Source organism: Bos javanicus, chromosome Y (assembly GCF_032452875.1).
Source record: "Bos javanicus breed banteng chromosome Y, ARS-OSU_banteng_1.0, whole genome shotgun sequence".
Lineage (NCBI taxonomy): Eukaryota > Metazoa > Chordata > Mammalia > Artiodactyla > Bovidae > Bos > Bos javanicus.
Genome location: NC_083898.1, coordinates 4,993,646 through 5,008,222, shown reverse-complemented (window position 1 = coordinate 5,008,222; position 14,577 = coordinate 4,993,646). Strand labels below are relative to the sequence as shown.

General features: G+C 39.2%; 1 long non-coding RNA gene across 1 annotated transcript in view; it reads right to left on the bottom strand.

The window, feature by feature from the left end:
- LOC133243887 (uncharacterized) overlaps positions 1-13,252 on the bottom strand; it is a 40,954-nt gene extending 27,702 nt beyond the window's left edge. Inside the window, exon 1 of the long non-coding RNA XR_009735219.1 lies at positions 12,688-13,252. This is a non-coding gene — a long non-coding RNA (uncharacterized LOC133243887). The remainder of the gene's footprint in view (positions 1-12,687) is intronic.
- Positions 13,253-14,577: the final 1,325 nt, after the last annotated feature.

The window sequence follows — 14,577 nt, the reverse complement described above, 5'->3', positions numbered from 1 at the left end:
TTATATATCTAATGCTCACTGAAAAAAAATTTTTTTTCCCCATTATCCTAGATAATTTATTTGGTATACTTCCCCACACTGTCTTTCCCCATGCAACCCCTCTTCTCAGTTCTGTTATTGTAGATTACTTCTGCTTCTTTTAGAACATCCTTTAAATGGAGCCTAGAGTATGTACACATATACACATGTAGTTGCTTAACAATGTTGTGTTACATTCTGCCGTACACAAATCACACTAGGTGTACAAGTGTATAAACATAACCTCTTTCATTTAATTTTCTTCTAAATTTAGGTCATCACAGAGCATGGAGGGCAGTTCCCTGTGCTACACAGATAGTTCCCATTAGTTATCAAGGCATTATTTTCAAAAATATGCAAATGGCTACGTAGCCCAGTATCAAAAACAAACAAACAAACAAAAAACACCTTCGTAACAAAACAGGCAGATCTAAATAGTCATTTCCCAAAAGAAATCATACAGATGATGAAAAAACACTTGAAAAGAGGCTATGTTCAGGTTAGTCACTCAGTCGGGTCCGACTCTTTGCGACCCTATGGACTTCAGCAGGCCAGGCCTCACTGTCCATCACCAACTCCCGGAGTCCTCCAAACTTATGTCCATTGAGGCAGTGAAGCCATCCAACTATCTCATCCACTGTCGTCCCCCTCTCTGTCTGCCCTCCATCTTTCCCAGCATCAGGGTCTTTTCAAATGAGTCAGCTCTTCACATCAGGTGGCCAAAATATTGGAGTTTCAGCTTAAATATCAATCCTTCCAATGAACACCAGGACTGATCTCCTTTATAATGGACTGATTGGAACACCCTGGAGCCCATGGGACTCTTAAGAGTCTTCTCCAACACCACAGTTCAAAATCATCACTTCTTCAGTGCTCAGCTTTCTTTACAGTTCAACTCTCACATCCATACAGGACTACTAGAAAAAACATAGCCTTGACTAGATGGACCATCGTTGGCATAGTAATGTCTCTGCTTTTTAATAAGTTGTCTAGGTTGATCATAACTTTCCTTTCAAGGAGTAAGTGTCTTTTAATTTCATGGTTTCAGTCATCACCTGCAGTGATTTTCGAGCCCCCCAAAATAAAGTCAGCCACTGTTTCTGCCATTTCCCCATCTATTTGCCATAAAGTGATGAGACCATGATCTTCATTTTCTGAATGTTGAGCTTTAAGCCAACTTTTTCTCTCTTCTTTCACTTTCATCAAGAAGCTCTTTAATTCTTCTTCACTTTCTGCCTGCAGAAAGTGTGGTGTCGCCTGCATATGTGAGGTTATTGATATTTCTCCCAGCAAACTTGATTCCAGCTTGTGCTTCCTCCAGCACAGGGTTTCTCATGATGTACTCCACATATGAGTTAAATAAACACGACAACAATATACAGCCTTGATGTGCTCCTTTCCCACTTTGGAACCAGTTTGCTGTTTCATGTCCAGTTTTCACTCTTGCTTCTTGACCTGCATACAGATTTGTCAAGAGGAAGGTTAGGTGGTCTGGTATTTCCATCTCTTTGAGAATTTCCTACAGTTTATTGTTATTCACACACTCAAAGGCTGTGGCATAGTCAATAAAGAATAAATAGATGTATTTCTGGAATTCTCTTGCTTTTTCACGACCTGACAGATGTTGGCAATTTGATCTCTTGTTCCTCTGCCTTTGTTGAAACCTCCTTGAACATCTGGAAGTTCATGGTTCACGTATAGCTGAAGCCTGGCTTGGAGAATTTTGAGCACTACTTTACTAGTGTGTGAGATGAGTGTAATTGTTCTGTAATTTGAGCGTTCTTTGACATTGCCTTTCTTTAGGATTGGAAGGAAAACTAATGTTTTCCAGTCCTGTGGCCACTGATGAGTTTTCCAGATTTACTGGCATATTGAGTGCAGAACTTTCCAGCAGCATCTTTGAGAATTTGAAATAGCTCAACTGTAATTCCATCACCTCCACTAGCTTTGTTTGTAGTGTGGCTTCCAAAGGCCAACTGGACTTCATATTCCTGGATGTCTGTCTCTAGGTGAGTGATCAGACCATTGTGATTAAATGGGTCCTGAAGATATTTTTGGTACAGTTCTCCTCTTAGTGTTTTCTGCTTCTGTTAGGTCCATATCATTTCTGTCATTTATTGAGCCCATCTTTGCATGAAATATTCCCTTGGTATCTCTAATTTTCTTGAAGAGATCTCTAGTCTTTTCCATTCTTTATTTCCTTCTATTTCTTGGCACTGATCACTGAGGAAGGCTTTCTTTTCTCTACTTGCTATTCTTTGGAACTCTGCATTCAAATGGATATAGCTTTCCCTTCCTCCTTTGCTTTTGGCTTCTCTTCTTTTCACAGCTATTTGTAAGGCCTCCTCAGACAGCCATTTTACTTCTTTGCATTTCTTTTTCTTGGGGATGGTCTTGGTTCCTGTCTCCTGTACAGTGTCATGAACCTCCATCCATAGTTCATCATCACTATTCATTAGAGAAATACAAATCAATACTACAATGTGGTATTCCTTCACGCCAGGCCGAATAGATAGCAACAAAAATTCTACAAGCAATAATTCCTGGAGAGAATGTGGGAAAAAAGGGAACAATCTTGCACTGTTAGTGGGCATGTAAATTGGTACTGGCACTATGGTGAAGAGTAATGCTGCTCCTTTAAAAATTAAAACATATAATCACCTTATGACCTACTCCTGGGCATTTTTTTCTGGAGAAAACCTTAAAACCAAAAGATTGATACACCCTAATGTTCATTACAGTATTATTTCCTGGAGGCACGACATGCAACATTTTTTAATTATAGAAAAAACGGAAAAAGAAAAAAAAAGAATAAAAAAAGTATAAAGCAAGCAGTCTCTAAAGATGTGGTCAAATTACTCAGTATTTGTAAAAGAAAAATCTTCAGTATAAGTAAACAAAGCAAGAACCACATATCCGAACCAAGTTATTTGCTAAAATTCAAATAACAGAAAGTATTTTATAGTGAAAGAACTAACACACCCTCATATTTTATCTCTCCAGCTCAGGAACTCAGAATTACTTTTTTTTTTTTTTAATAAATTTTATTTTATTTTACAATATTGTATTAGTTTTGCCAAATATCGAAATGAATCCGCCACAGGTATACCTATGTTCCCCATCCTGAACCCTCCTCCCTCCTCACTCCCCATACCCTCCCTCTGGGTTGTCCCAGTGCACCAGACCCAAGCATCCCAAGTATCATGCACTGAACCTGGACTAGCGACTCATTTTATAGATGATATTATACATGTTTCAATGCCATTCTCCCAAATCTTCCCACCCTCTCCCTCTCCCACAGAGTCCATAAGACTGATCTATACGTCAGTGTCTCTTTTGCTGTCTCGTACACAGGGTTATTGTTACCATGTTTCTAAATTCCATATATGTGTGTTAGTATACTGTATTGGTGTTTTTCTTTCTGGCTTACTTCACTCTGTATAATAGGTTCCACTTTCATCCATCTCGTTAGAACTGATTCAAATGTATTCTTTTTAATGGCTCAGTAATACTCCATTGTGTATATGTACCACAGCTTTCTTTATCCATTCATCTGCTGATGGGCATCTAGGTGTGCTTCCATGTCCTGGCCATTATAAACAGTGCTGCGATGAACATTGGGGTACATGTGTCTCTTTCCCTTCTGGTTTCCTCAGTGTGTATGCCGAGCAGTGGGATTGCTGGATCATAAGGCAGTTCTATTTCCAGTTGTTTAAGGAATATCCACACTGTTTCCCATAGTGGCTGTACTAGTTTGCATTCCAACCAACAGTGTAAGATAGTTCCCTTTTCTCCACAACTTCTCCAGCATTTACTGCTTGTAGACTTTTGGATCGCAGCCATTCTGACTGGTGTGAAATGGTACCTCAGAGTGGTTTTGATTTGCATTTCTCTGATAATGAGTGATGTTGAGCATCTTTTCATGTGTTTGTTAGCCATCTGTATGTATTCTTTGGAGAAATGTCTATTTAAGGAACTCAGAATTCTGAGCGAGTAGTAAATGAGATCATGGGCGGTTTCTTTCTTCCTTTCTTTTTTTTCTAAGAAATTAACATTTTCTGTTATGATCATGTGTTAATTTTTTAATAAATTATACAGTATATTTTTCAATATGTGAATAATATATCTGGATTTTATAAATTTCATTCATAAGCATTCTTCTGTTTCTCCATGAGATGGCAGTATAACCACAGTAAATATATGAGTGAATACATTCGGATTTTATAAATTACATTCATTATCATTTTTCTATTTCTGCTTGAGAGGGCATCATATGCATCCGTTCAGTTCAGTTCAGTCGTTCAGTGGTGTCCGACTCTTTGGAACCCATGAATCGCAGCACGCCAGGCCTCCCTGTCCATCACCAACTCCCAGAGTTCGCTCAGACCCACGTCCATTGAGTCAGTGATGCCATTCAACCATCTCATCCTCTGTCGTCCCCTTCTCCTCCTGCCTCCCATCCCTCCCAGCATCAGAGTCTTTTCCAATGAGTCAATTCTTCGCATGAGGTGGCCAAAGTACTGGAGTTTCAGTTTTCGCATCATTTCTTCCAAAGTAATCCCAGGGCTGGTCTCTTTCAGAATGGCCTGTTTGGATCTCCTTGCAGTTCAAGGGACTCTCAAGAGTCTTCTCCAACACCAGAGTTCAAAAGCATCAATTCTTCGGCGCTCAGCTTTCTTCACAGTCCAACTCTCACATCCATACTTGACCACTGGAAAAACCATAGTCTTGACTAGATGGATTTTTGGTGGCAAAGTAATGTTTCTGCTTTTCAATATGCTATCTAGATTTGGTCATAACTTTTCTTCCAAGGAGTAAGCGTCTTTTAATTTCTTGGCTGCAGTCATCATTTGCAGTGATTTTGGAGCCCCCCAAAATAAAGTCTGACATTGTTTCCACTGTTTCCCCTTTATTTCCCATGAAGTGATGGGACTGAATGACATGATCTTCATTTTCTGAATGTTGAGTTTTTAGCCAACTTTTTCCCTCTCCTCTGTCACCTTCATCAAGAGCATAGTAAACATTTATTCATACGCACATATACATATGAGAGAATACATCAACATTTTATGAATTACATTCATAAGTATTATTCTATGTCTCCAAAAGACGAAACATAAGCACAATGAATATTTTTTCATACCCACATATACTCTGGAGAGTCTCTTGGATTGCAAGGAAATCAATCCAGTCAATCCTTAAGGGTATTACTCTTGGATATTCACTGGAAGGACTGATGCTGAAACGTCAATTCTTTAGCTACCTTATATGAAGAACTGACTCATTGGAAAGGCCCCTGATGCTGAGAAAGATTGAAAGCAGGAGGAGAAGCACACAACAGAGGATGAGATCATTGGTTCACATCACCCACTCGGTGCATCTGAGTTTAAGCAGGCTTGGGTAGTAGGTAATTGGACAGGGAAGCATGGCATGCCACAGTTCATGGAGTCGCAAAGAGTTGGACTCGACTGGGCAAATTAAGTGAAGTGACAGATACATATAAAATCCTTATACAGACTCAAAATGGACATACTATACCAAGAGTGATTTATAAACACTTTTTAATAATATAATTTAGAAAATAACCATAGATGAATAGCTCCATGTATGGTTAAAAAGATACAGGAATATGTACAGTTACAACAATAAGGCCATTTGAGTCAACATGCAAGGTCTGAGAGCTGATCATACTAAATGAAGTGAGGCACACAGGGAAACATATATACCAAATAATATCATAATATCCAAATGTGGAATCTAAGATATGACACAAATGAACATATGTATGAATCAGAAAGACACTCATAGACATAGAGAATAGACTTACAACTTCAGGGCAGAGAGAATTGGGGGAGAAATGGAGTAAGAGACTGGGGTTAAGAGATAGAAAACAAATTATATGGAATGGATTGACAAATTCCTACTCTAGAGCACAGAGGACTACATTCAGTATCCAATTAAAAATCATAATCAAATGTGATTTAAAAAGGCATATATATATATATATATATAAATATAAATCATATATATATATAAATTATATATATATGTCTTCCCTGGCAGTCCAGAGGTTAAGACTGCAGATTTCCACTGCAAGGGATGCAGGTTCAAACCCTGGTCAGGGAACTAATTCCACTTGCTGCACAGTTTAGCCAAAAAAAAAAAAAAAACAAGAGAGAGAGATTAAATAAAAGAATGTGTGTGTGTATATATATATATATCTCCACACTCAACGTATACATATGTAAATATATGTCTATAACTGAATCACTTTGCTGTAAAGCAGAAATTAACACAAAATTATAAATGGACTATACTTCAGTTCAAAAGTAGCATGACTGAGGAAAGAAAAGATTGCTATATTTCATTGTGTGTAAAGTTAATATCCAAAGAAAATTGCTGTATACAAACACGGCTGACTACTTAATGGCAGGCTTGCTGAGATACTTAAGGAGACACATACTGAAATGCACCAAGGAAAAAGATTGATTGTTGATTGGAAAGAGGGATGGACAAATGGATAGATAGGTGACAAAGAAAGTTGATAAATCGGTTACAAAACCAGGCTTCTATGTATGCTGTGTAAAAGAGACACACCTGAAACCAAGGGGCATATACAGAGTGAAAGTGAAGGGCTGAGAAAAGGTATTTCATGCAAAATGTGAGCAACAGGAATCAGGAATAGCAATACTCATATCAGATAAAATAGACTTTGAAATAAAGGGTGTGGAAAGAGACAAAGAAGGCCACTACATAATGGTCAAAGGATCAATCCAAGAAGAAGATATAACAATTATAAATATATATGCACCCAACATAGGAGCACTCAATACATAAGGCAAATGCTAATAAGTATGAAAGGGGAAATTAAAAACAACACAATAATAGTGGGAGACCTTAAGACCCTACACACACCTATGGATAGATCAACCAAACAGAAAATTAGCAAGGAAACACAAACTTTAAGTGATACAATGGATCAGTTAGACCTAACTGATTTCAAAGGAACGTTTCACGCCAAAGCAATGAATTTCACCTTTTTCTCAAGTGCACATGGAACATTCTGCAGGATAGATCACATACTGGGCCACAAATCTAGCCTTGGTAAACTGAAAACAAAAATCAAAATCATTTCAAGCATCTCTTCTGATCACAAAGCAGTAAGATTGCATGTCAACTACAGGGGGAAAGAAACCATGACAAATAGAAACATATGGAGGGTAAACAATGTGCTTCTGAATGACCGACATATAACAGAAGAAATCAGAAATGAAATGCAAATATGCATAGAAACAAATGAAAATGAAAACACAACACATACAAATGGCTGTGAAAAGAAGAGAAGAGAAAAGCAAAGGAGAAAAGGAAAGATATAAACATCTGAATGCAGAGTTCCAAAGAAAAGCAAGAAGAGAAAAGAAAGCCTTTTTTCAGCGATCAATGCAAAGAAATAGAGGAAAATAACAGAATGGGAAAGACTAGGGATTTCTTCAAGAAAATAAGAGATACCAAAGGAACATTTCATGCAAACATTGGCTCGATAAAGGACAGAAATGGTATGGACCTAACAGAAGCTCAAGATATTAAGAAGAGATGGCAAGAATACACAGAAGAACTGTACAAATAAGATCTTCATGACCCAGATAATCACGATGGTATGATCACTGACCTAGAGCCAGACACCCTGGAATGTGAAGTCAAGTGGGCTTTAGAAAGCATCACTACGAACAAAGAGAGTGGAGGTGATGGAATTCCAGTTGAGCTATGTCAGATCCTGAAAGATGATGCTATGAAAGTGCTGCACTCAATATGCCAGCAAATTTGGAAAACTCAGCCTGTGTCCACAGGACTGGAAAAGGTGAGTTTTCATTCCAATCTGAAAGAAAGGCAATGCCAAAGAATTCTCAAACTACGGCAAAATTGCTTTCATCTCACACGCTAGAAAAATAATGCTCAAAATTCTCCAAGCCAGCTTCAGTAATATGGGAACCATGAACATGCTGATGTTCAAGCTGGTTTTAGAAAAGGCAGAGGAACCAGAGACCAAATTGCCAACATCTGCTGGATCATGGAAAAAGCAAGAGAGTTCCAGAAAAACCTCTATTTCTGCTTTATTGACTATGCCAAAGCCTTTGACTGTGTGGATCACAAAAAACTGTGGAAAATTCTGAGAGAGATGGGAATACCAGACCACCTGATCTGCCTGTTGAGAAATTTGTATGCAGGTCAGGAAGCAACAGTTAGATCTGGACATGGAACAACTGACTGATTCTAAATAGAAAAAGGAAAAAAAAATAAATAGAAAAAGGAGAACGTCAAGTCTTTATATTGTCACCCTGTTTATTGAACTTCTATGCAGAGTAAATCATGAGAAACGATGGACTGGAAGAAACACAAGCTGGAATCAAGATTACCGGGAGAAATATCAATAACCTCAGATATGTAGATGACACCACCCTTACGGCAGAAAGTGAAGAGGAACTCAAAAGCCTCTTGATGAAAGCAAAAGTGGAGAGTGAAAAAGTTGGCTTAAAGTTCAACATTCAGAAAACGAAGATCATGGCATCCGGTCCCATCACGTCATGGGAAATAGATGGGGAAACAGTGGAAACAATGTCAGACTTTATTTTTTGGGCTCCAAAATCACTGCAGATGGTTACTGCAGCCATCAAATTAAAAGACACTTACTCCTTGAAAGGAAAGTTATGACTAACCTAGAGAGCATATTCAAAAGCAGAGACATTCCTTTACCAAAAACATTCGTCTAGTCAAGGCTATGGTTTTTCCTGTGGACATGTATGGATGTGAGAGTTGGACTGTGAAGAAGCCTGAGTGCTGAAGAATTGTTGCTTTTGAACTGTGGTGTTGGAAAAGACTCTTGAGAGTCCCTTGGACTGCAAGGAAATCCAACCAGTGCATTCTGAAAGAGATCAGCCCTTGGATTTTTTTTGGAAGGAATGATGCTAAAGCTGAAGCTCAAGTACTTTGGCCACCTCATGCGAAGACTTGACTCATTGGAAAAGTCTCTGATGCTGGGAGGGATTGGGGGCAGGAGGAGAAGGGGAAGACATAGGATGAGATGGCTGGATGGCATCACTGACTCCATGGGCATGAGTCTCAGTGAAATCCGGGAGTTGGTGATGGACAGGAAGACCTGGCATGCTGCGATTCATAGGGTCGCAAAGAGTTGAACATGTCTCAGCGACTGATCTGATCTGATCTGATCTGAAGGGAAAGGTTCATAGAAATACAAACTTACCCTAAGAAACAAGAGAAACCTCAAATAAATGACCTAACTTTACACCCAAATCAACTAGAAAAAGAAGAAGTGAAGAATCTCAGGGTTAGAAGAAGGAAAATGTAATAATAACAATTAGGTGGTATACTCGTTTTCACTATATTGATTCTTCCAATCCATGAACATGTTATATTTCTCCATCTATTAGTGTCCTCTTTGATATCTTTCACCAGTGTTTTATAGTTTTCTATGTATAGGTCTTTAGTTTCTCTAGGTAGATATATTCCTAAGTATTTTATTCTTTCCATTGCAATGGTGAATGGAATTGTTTCCTTAATTTCTCTTTCTGTTTTCTCATTATTAGTGTATAGGAATGCAAGGGATTTCTGTGTGTTGATTTTACATCCTGCAACTTTACTGTAATCATTGATTAGTTCTAGTAATTTTCTGGTGGAGTCTTTAGGGTTTTCTATGTAGAGGATCATGTCATCTGCAAATAGTGAGAGTGTTACTTCTTCTTTTTAATTTGGATTCCATTTATGTCTTTTTCTGCTGTGATTGCTGTGGCCAAAACTTGAAAAACTATGTTGAATAGTAATGGTGGAAGTGGGCCCCCTTGTCTTGTTCCTGACTTTAGAGGAAATGCTTTCAATTTTTCACCATTGAGGATAATGTTTGCTGTGGTTTTGTCATATATAGCTTTTATTATGTTGAGGTATGTTCCTTGTATTCCTGCTTTCTGGAGAGTTTTTATCATAAATGGGTGTCGAATTTTGTCAAAGGCTTTCTCTGCATCTTTTGAGATAATCATATGGTTTTTATTTTCCAATTTGTTAATGTGGTGTATTATATTGATTGATTTGAGGATATTGAAGAATCCTTGCATCCCTGGGATAAAGCCCACTTGGTCATGGTGTATGATCTTTTTAATGTGTTGTTGGATTCTGATTGCTAGAATTTTGTTAAGGATTTTTGCATCTATGTTCATCAGTGATATTGGCCTGTAGTTTTCTTTTTTTGTGGGATCATTGTCAGGTTTTGGTATTAGGGTGATGGTGGCCTCATAGAATGAGTTTGGAAGTTTACCTCCCTCTACAACTACCCAAAGCAACTTATAGATTCAATGCAATCTCTATCAAGCTACCAACGGTATTCTTCACAGGGCTAGATAAATAATTAAACAATTTGTATGGAAATACAAAAAAAAAAAAAAAACTCAAGTAGCCAAAGCTATCTTGAGAAAGAAGAATGGAACTGGAGGAATCAACCTACCTGACTTCAGGCTCTACCACAAAGCCACAGTTATCAAGACAGTATGGTTCTGGCACAAAGATAGAAATATAGATCAATGGAACAAAATAGAAAGCCCAGAGATAAATCCATGCATATATGGACACCTTATCTTTGACAAAGGAGGCAATAATATATGACGGATTAAAGACAATCTCTTTAACAAGTGGTGCTGGGAAATCTGGTCAACCACTTGTAAAAGAATGAAACTAGAACACTTCTAACACCATACACAAAAATAAACTCAAAATGGATTAAAGATCTAAATGTAACACCAGAAACTATAAAACTCCTAGAGGAGAACGTAGGCAAAACACTCTCTGACATACATCACAGCAGGATCCTCTATGACCCACCTTCCAGAATATTGGAAATAGAAGCAAAAATAAACAAATGGGACCTAACTAAACTTAAAAGCTTCTGCACATCAAAGAAAACTCTTAGCAAGGTGAAAAGGCAGCCTTCAGAATGGGAGAAAATAATAGCAAATGAAGCAACTGACAAACAACTAATCTCAAAAATATACAAGCAACTCCTCCAGCTCAACTCCAGAAAAATAAATGACCCAATCAAAAAATGGGCCAAATAACTAAATAGACATTTCTCCAAAGAAGACATACAGATGGCTAACAAACACATGAAAAGATGCTCAACATCACTCATTATCAGAGAAATGCAAATCAAAACCACTATGACATACCATTTCACACGACTCACAATGGCTGTGATCCAAAAGTTTACAAGCAATAAATGCTGGAGAGGACGTGGAGAAAAGGGAACCCTCTTACACTGTTCGTGGGAATGCAAACTAGTACAGCCACTATGGAGAACAGTGTGGAGATTCCTTAAACAACTGGAAATAGAACTGTCTTATGATCCAGCAATCCCACTGCTAGGCATACACACCGAGGAAACCAGAATTGAAAGAGACACATGTACCCCAATGTTCATAGCAACACTGTTTATAATAGCCAGGACGTGGAAGCAACCTAGATGCCCATCAGCAGATGAATGGATAAAGAAAGCTGTGGTACATATACACAATGGAGTATTACTCAGCCACTAAAAAGAATAAATTTGAATCAGTTTTAATGAGGTGGATGAAACTGGAGCCTATTATACAGAGTGAAGTAAGCCAGAAAGAAAAACACCAATACAGGATACTAAAGCATATATATGGAATTTTGAAAGATGCTAACAATAACCCTGTGTACGAGACAGCAAAAGAGACACTGATATATAGAACAGTCTTATGGACTCTGTTTCAGAGAGAGAGGGTGGGAAGACTTGGGAGAATGGCATTGAAACATGTATAATATCATGTATGAAATGAGTTGCCAGTCCAGGTTCGATGCACGATACTGGATGCTTAGGCCTAGTGCACTGGGATGACCCAGAGGGATGGTATGGGGAGCGAGGAGGGTTCAGGATGGGGAACACATGTATACCTGTGGCAGATTCATTTTGATATTTGGCAAAACTAATACAATTTGTTAAGTTTAAAATAAAATAAAATTAAAAAAAACAATTAGGGCCGAAATACATGAAAAAAAGCAAAGGAAACTATAGCAAAACTCAGCAAAATAAACGCTGGTTCTTTGAGAAGATAAATAAAATAGACAAACCATTAGCAAAACTCATCAAGAAAGAAAGGGGGGATAATCAAATCAACAAAATTAGAAAGGAAAATGGATAAATCACAACAGACAACACAGAAGTACAAAGGATCATAAAAGACTACTATCAGCAGCTATAGGACAATAAAATGGACAACTTGGAAGAAATGAACAAATTCCTAGAAAAGTATAACAATCCAAAACTGAACCAGGAAGAAATAGATAATCCCAACATACCCATCACAAGCATGGAAAGCAAAACTGTAATCAAAAATCTTCCATTGAACAAAAACGAAGCTCAGGACCAGATGACTTTTCACCCTCATGGTTACCCTGGACACCTGGAGAGAACAAGAGAGGGAGCACAGAATGCCACTTGTTTGGGGAAGAGGGTGAAGATGGATAGGAACGATAGTTTCAGGAAAAGTGTGACCAGAGAAGGGCTATGTGCCAGGCCAGTAGAGGGCAGGGGGTCTTATGGGGCGGTGTCAATGGGCAAGAGGAGCTTGGATGGGTGCAACTCACCTTGACACTTTTGTGGACCTCAGTTGACAGGAAGTCTTCATCTTTTCCTCCTGGTTACCTGAAGTCAGCTGTTCCATAAGTGCTCTAGAGCCTTGTGGCTTCTGAGTCTCTTTAGTCATTTTGAAGACTCCCAGTGGTCTGCTCCAGAGCCCCTGAGCACACCTCTATATACCCCTCCCTAGGATCCACAGCATTATGCTTTATGAGATCAGCAACTCACTTCCCCAGCCAATGGTGGCCCTGGCTGAGAATTGACATCACAAAGCGCAATCCTGATACCTCTAGGGCAGAATGGGGGGCAACTCAGATGATTTGATGGGGGGGGGGAATGCATCATTTTTAATGGCCCTTAGGAGCCCTCCAAACTCACCTGTCATCCTCATCTCTCTAAGTCAACTCTGTTGTGTCACAAGGCAGGGAGCATGTGTCTCCTCCAAACCTTGACCCACAGCCACAGTATCTAGGCTTTGATTCTGTTCTCTCCCATCTTTTGCCATCACCTAGATTTTAATATCTTGCCTAAATTACCTCCATGATAATTAGGCTGCATTGAAGTGTCTGTGGAAATGAGAATCATCCCACCTTCCTCCTACAGTTCAGTTCACTCTCTCAGTCGTGTCTGACTCTTTGAGAGGTGGTCTTAAAGCACTTTCAAGACGATTTAATTCTGGGCCACCTCCCAGAAGCTTTTTCCATCCCACCTCCTTTGTTCTAGCTTCCATTCAGACACTGCTGTCTTCAGACTGTGAGACTGCACTGAATACACTTGCCCTTTCTCCACATGGAGCTGTCTTGCTTCAAGTCTTGGACTCATGGTCACCTCACTATGTGTAAAAAAAAATGGTTCCCCAAAGATGTGCACATGAATGTTCATAGCAGTCTTATTTCTAATAGTCAAAAAGTTGAGATGAACAAGATGGCAGAGTGGTAGTTGCAGGAGGAATACACCTCTCTCCTTGGACACATCAGGAATACATCTTCAGACACAGAAGTGCTTGCAGAACACCAGCTGAGAGCTGACAGGAGTACCTGACCAGTGGAAAAGAATGTATAGAACCACAAAACTTGGTAGGATGAAGGAACTAGGGGGGAAAACAGGAGTGTTAATAGGTCTGAACCTGCCCTTGGTGGGTGGGAGAACTGAAGTAGGTTTCCACTCCCCACATTGGAATAATTGTTTGGATCAGAGGAGAAACAGTTAAGGCTGAGAATGAATCAGCTGATCTGTGGCAGCCTACACCAATACATACAATGTATGACATAGCATAATCCATTGGTTTTTGTCCCCTTAAGAGTGTAGCATTCGTTAAACATTTGAAAATCCATCAGGATAAAGCAACTTACTAAAGAACTGAAAATGATGACACAGTAGGGTCATCTCGATAAATGCTGAAAAATAATTTGATAAAATCTAATATCCCTGGGTTGGGAAGATTCCCTGAAGTAGGGATTGGCTACCCACTTCAGTATTCTTAGGCTTTTCTGGCAGGTCAGCTCTTAAAGAAAGAGCCTGGCATCTCAGAGATCTGGGTCCATCCTTGGGTTGGGAAGATCCCCTGGAGGAGAGCATGGCAACCCATTCCAGTATTCTGGCCTGGAGAATCCCCAAGGCCGGAGGAGCCTGTTCGGCCTACACTTCATGGGGTTGCAAAAAGCTGGACACAACTCTGTGACTGAGCACATTCTGTAACATTTTAGCAAACTAGAAATAGAAGTAGAAATAGAAATAGAATTGGAGGAGGCAATGGCAACCCACTCCAGTGTTCTTGCCTGGAAAATCCCAGGGACTGGAAGCCTGGTGGGCTGCCGTCTATGGGGTCGCACAGAGTTGGACAGGACTGAAGCGACTTAGCAGCAGCAGAAATAGAAGACTTCCTCAACCTTATGAAA